A 6,000-nucleotide genomic window follows, 5' to 3' on the forward strand; every position below is an offset into this window, starting at 1 on the left:
CCAAACTTTACACTTAAAGGGGTTTCCCTAGACACAAAGTCAAAAGAAATCTATATTTCTTAATGATCAAATAAATGGATAAACTATCTAATAATATAGGGGAGACTGGGGCAAAAAGCCACAAATCGAAAATTTCAAAATTCAATATCTTCCAAGATAAAATTAATTTTTTTTCCACAGATAGCCTTCATAGACCTTCTTCATTGTCATACGTTTATTACAAGGGAGGTCATTGAGTCATCAACTTCAGATTGACATATTAAGAACATAGACGGGGATGGGTATCAAAGGAACGTGTCATACTCAAAAATGCTATTTTTTCTTTTAAAATAAAGCACTTTTAATTATTTCATAAAGGGCATAAGATAAAGCTGATTTCAGAACTAGCAATAGCAACAGTGGAACAGTGAACTAATATGAATATAACGTAATATGAAGCCAATCTGAGTTTGATGACTTGATGACCTCCCTTGTTAGAATTTGAACAAAAAATTAAGAAAATGAAAAATATTGAATTTTTAGCTTTGTTTTTGAAATATTTTCTTTACAGCTGATATCAATTTTTAACCATTTATTTCCCAAAAGTGATGCACTGGCGAATATTTTCCAAATGATTTCGATTCCTCGCATACAAAGTCACTAGCTGTTTTAACATTTCCGAAAGATTCTTTTCTCCAAAAATTACCACTTGGGGTAAAAAGTAACAAAAGGTATGGGGCAAAAAGTAACAAAAATCGAAGAAATTTCTGACGTCTCACGGCGAAAAGAAACGTCATTGCTAGGTCTCACCGCACGTTGTTGTAGACAGTGAAAGTGATGAAGATCCGAATAAATAAAATAATACACACAGCCCTATTAAGGACCCCAGAATTTGCCCCAAAATTTTTAAGAATGGTCACAAATTACCTTTTTGAAAACGGATCGATAAATGTATTTTCTTACGAAATAGAGGTAAATGACTTTCAGAAAGTTGTAGAGCGGTAAGTTTCATATAAAAATGCGCCAATTAGAAATTTCCGGGGTGTTCTGGTAGCTTGTAAAAATGAAATATCCGTTTTGTAACTTTTTGCCCCAGTCTCCCTTATCATAAAAATATCAGAAGCCAACATTTCGAATTTTGAAGATACAGAAACGCAAGCAAAGAAGCACTGAATAGATTTGCAAGCATTTGGGCATACTTCTAATCAGGGGTATGACATTTCCTATGTTTCCCATATGTTTCTAGCGAGTCGAAAAAACTTTTGAGTTTATTAGTTGTTTTTTGTCATTATAGAATGAATTAGCAATAATACTAATACAAAATAAAAAGTAAATTTAATAACGAAGAGGCAACCGATAATCCTAAATTGGCAACCTACGTAGTTTTGAAAATATCTCGTGAAATGTGTACGAAAACAGGGAAAAAATTACACTAAAACCGGTCGCATTTTACAGAGCTAATGTCACCCCCCTGCTTCTAATGGTGCTATTCTAATGAAAATGAAAATGGGGTAATGACCAGCGCATAATAACTTTTGTTTGTAAATGTTTTCAAAATTTCCTGTGAGAGTAAGCGAGATAACTAGATCTCTATCTCACTCACTCTCATTGAAATGTCAAAAACATTTTTACAAAACAGAAGTTATTGTGCGCTGGGCATAATCTTTTTTTTTGCGCTTTAGTGAATATTTATTAATTTACTGAATGAGTATGTATAAACATAGGGGAAAGGCTCATAATTTTGTTCAGTTTCTTATTTTGGACACTTTGAGGATAAAATTGGACACTAAAAATAAATTGATTAAAATTATGGATTTTTATTCCAATATTTGATGAATAAGGAATTCTATCTAAATATTTGTTCTTTTTGGAAGATTTTGACACTAAATAGGTTAAATTTTGAATATGATTTGAGTTGAAATTGCTTTGTTGAAAATTCAGTGTGAGCAATTGCTTACGAGAAATATGACAGAACTTCTTGTTTACATCAGTCTTATTTAGCTGTGGTGAAGTACTAACAATGTTTCTTCGCTTTTTTTGAGTAATATTATTGAATATTCATTGAATATTGTGTTGATTCAGGTTAGTGGTGATTTGTACATTTGATTGGATTTGGGACACTTTCTCATGTTTTGACTTTGAGACATTATGCCAAAGAATCAAAAAACTGTTTAGGAATTTCGTAAATCCACAAGTATTGCCTTCAACTAAAGGATTCGATTGAGCTCATAAAATAAAATGGGATTTTGGGCACGGTGCTTCGAGGCACCGTGGGACAAGAACGAGGATGTGTGGGACATCTTTTTTAATGATAAAATTATGAATAAATACACAGAATTTTAATTTGAAGGCTCACAGAGTCCGTTTTCAGAAATTTAGAAAAAAAATCTGTTTTTTTCTTAGCTAAGATATATTCCCAATTCTAATTAGTCAACTTGTCAGGGGCTTGATTTGAACCCTTTTGTGTTTTATTTAACACTTGCAGTGTTATTTTTTAAAGCTTTATCTCACACTTGTTTCCTTTAGACCAAGAAAGGATACAAGAAATTCTAAATTCAGTGATAGGACCTAATAATTGATACTGGATATATTCAACCATTAGAGATGAAAGTGTTAAATCAACCCTAATTCCAAAGCACTTTTCCCAGCATTTCTCTCTCAGTGTAGAAATAATTACCGCAATTTTGAAAGAGTGAACGGTACGAAAAATTTTCACACCAATCTTTCTGACACTTTTCCACAAGTATTGGTGCTTCTGGGGATCTTACACTATATGAAAGAATATTTTTAGCTTTATCCGCGCATCAACACAAAAATAATTCCGTCGCCGATTTAAAGAATCAACACACTTTTTGGGATCTACTCCCCTCCGGAGATTGGCTTATAAAATTGCGCCAAGTTGACCATCATTTAGCAATAATAGAAGGCACATATTTGACACCCACTGAAGTGCGGGTGTTGGCAATTCTTCCAATGATTTATTACCGGGATGATCTCAAGTGGCACGAGTTAATTTAACATCATACACATGCCATCAAATCTGCTCGTTGCACTTAAAATCCCCTTGAGACACTTTCACCCAGTCACTTCGAGGTCACAAAAACGTCACTATGGACACTCTATTACTCTCTAATCCTCACTATATCCAGCACAAAAAAGTAATTCACAGTCGCATCTGGCACGGAATTGGAGGTGATAAAAGACGCGTGCCTCTTGGCATGAGAAGAACTCCAATCTTAGAACACTTGGCCAGTACCAGAGAGCATCCGGTATGTTCGTTTTCCACCGACAAACTGGCTGACTTTCCTAGCATACACTCCCAAAAAGCCGCACTTTTCACACCGACGCACACCGATACTTCCCGCCAAACTGAGAGAGACGCCGAGAGAGCCAAATCCCGCCAGAGAGAGAATCATCCATTCATTTTTCCGGCAGTAGCAACACGTGGATGATTTTCCCGCGAAGGTGGAGAAACCTCTGTCCTCCTTTGCCTAAATGCCACTCTCTGATTGACACGATGTCAATACAAAACACCAAAACTATTATTCGTCAAGTACAAACACTCATCCTCCTACTTGATGTCAATCTTCAAATTTTCCTCAATTCGCGTCAACAAATTGTCCACAAATACAACAATTGAATCAATACCTCGCAGATTATCATCAATTTCCCAACACGCCCAGCAATTGAAGCGTAATGGGATATTAATCAGTCAATAATCACATAATTATTACCCTCAATCGTACTGAATTACCTCTCGAGGCAAATAAATTTCCTCTTCGGTACTTCTTCACGTGTACGTGGCTTTGGTTTCCCGCCAAAATCCAGTGTGGTGAGTTCCAGCAGCGAATTGTGGTAAAAGCGAACTCACAAAAGCGACATCTGACCACTCATCATGGAAGGAAGAGGTTTAGATTTAAATCTCTTGGATATTCGTTGGGCTTTGACTTCAAAGCTGCTTTGGAAGAGGTGCAAGAAGTAATTAAAAATAATACCAATAGTTTTCTTAATTCCCAAATAAATCTTTAATCGGAGTTTAGGTTTCGTATTTTATGATCTTTAATCTTAAAATGCAAAATTTCTTTAATAGTTGAATAATGAAGCTGCAATGAAGACATTAAACTACTTTAAAAGCACTATTCCGTATACGAAAAAAACTAAATCTGGCTTAATTTCAACCCTAATAACGCTAATCTGCTAATCTCAATTTACGTCATTCTTTGTTAATTCAGCTTTAAATATTTAACTTCAATAAATAAAATTTCTCTATATAAAGGTTATGATGTAGGAAAATGCTTTGAGGCTTCAAACACTTTATATTTTTCCAATATTTCTTTAATGAATCCGACCTAGGGGAAGATGGGGATCTTTGAATGTGGGGCAGCTTTGAAATTGGATTTTTTTAAAAATATTTTTAAATAACATTGAGCTTTACCATGATATAATTTAGCTGCACAAACAGATTGAGATGCAAAATTACATTATGATAAGGCTCACTTCCATTTAGAAGACATAGAAGAAAAATCCCAATTTCAAAGGTGCCCAATTCCATCTAGGTCGGATTCATTAACCCTTTAAGGACGATTGGAACACCGGTGTCCCATAAAGAAAATAATTTTTCCTGACTACCTAAAGTTATTTTTTCCTATGTCTGTACATAATTGTAAAGTAGAAGGTTGAAGGAATCTAGAATATTTTTTGCAAGTCTCTAGCTATTTGCTATGTAGTAAATATTTAAGCTCAAAAATGGCGAATTTTTAAATTCTAAAATTTATAATTGATTTTATTTATTTTTTATACTTCCAATTTTTTTTAAACAAAACCCTTTTCACAATAAAAACTACAATACTCATACGTAATATTTTTCATTAAAGCAAAAAATATTATTCATTGGTATTATCAGAAAAATTACTTGAATTTTTGGGCTATTTTTGTCCCTATCGTCCATAGAAGCACAAAATACACCGAATCAGACTCTGTTGGACTTTCCAAGTTTAGATGTAAGACTTATCATTGATTATGTTTCTCAGTTTAATTTTTATTGTTGATTTTCAATCGGTAAAAAGTGCCTCGTCGTAAAGGGGTTAAAGGAATATAGGAGAAACAATAAGTGTTCGAAGCCTCAAAGCCTATCCCTATTTCATAACCTTTATATAGAGACATTTTATTTATTTAAGTTAAATATTTAAAGCTGAATTAGCAAAGAATTAGGTAAATTGCTACACAGATTAGCGTTGTTGGGGTTAAAAGTAAGCCATTTTTTCGTATGCAGAAGCATGGAATAGTGCTTTTAAAGTAGTTTGACTTTTTTTTCATTTCAGCTTCATTATAGAGCTATAATTAACTTAAAGAAATTTTGTATTTTAATAATAAAGATTACAGAATATGAATCTTGAAATTCACTTAAAGATTTATTTGGAAATTAAGAGAACTTTTGGTATTATTTTTAATCACTATAGTAAAGTTTGGATTATATTTAATTGTGGGGGTCCCCTATTTCATCTAGTCACTATCTCTAACCGTGTGGTCTATAATATTGCTAAAAGATATATGATAAGCGGAAGGCCCATCCTTGGGCTCCCAACTCATTCTAAAGGTGTCTACACATTGAGCACAATTTTCGTCAAAAATTGCTTTTTTGAAGGAAATTGGCTGCAGTGCTGTAGGCAGAAACGTCAAAATTCTGTCAAAAATGCAATTTTTGACAAAAATTGCTCCCAATGTGTAGAGGCCTTAAGTGTTTTTTGGAACCAAATGAGGAAGATTCATAGTTTTTTTTATTTATATTTCTAAAGACATAATTTGCACTCTTTTTAGTATTTTATTGAGCTAAGAATGATTTATTAGAAATTATTTCGATTTATTTTTCATTTCATGGAGCATTTTAAAGTGACATCGAATAAACGAGCTGCAAAAAGTCAGCAAAAAGTTGAAAATGAGCAGTGAAAAGTAAACAAAGCAGTACTTTATTGAAAACAGTCAGTAAATAATTTAAAGTGAGCTGTAAAATGTTTAAATAGA

The 6,000-nt window shown here is 33.3% G+C and overlaps 1 protein-coding gene across 4 annotated transcripts in view; it reads right to left on the minus strand.

Moving 5' to 3' along the window:
* LOC129802221 (adenylate cyclase type 2) overlaps window positions 1–3,280 on the minus strand; it is a 99,700-nt gene extending 96,420 nt beyond the window's left edge. For 2 of the 4 annotated variants that reach the window (XM_055847874.1, XM_055847878.1), the window contains exon 1: window positions 2,965–3,280. The gene's annotated coding sequence lies outside the window, so the exon portion shown is untranslated. The other 2 variants (XM_055847875.1, XM_055847877.1) reach the window with 2 other exon arrangements.
* Between the last annotated feature and the right edge of the window lie 2,720 nt (window positions 3,281–6,000).

This window comes from Phlebotomus papatasi, chromosome 2 (assembly GCF_024763615.1).
Source record: "Phlebotomus papatasi isolate M1 chromosome 2, Ppap_2.1, whole genome shotgun sequence".
Taxonomy (NCBI): domain Eukaryota; kingdom Metazoa; phylum Arthropoda; class Insecta; order Diptera; family Psychodidae; genus Phlebotomus; species Phlebotomus papatasi.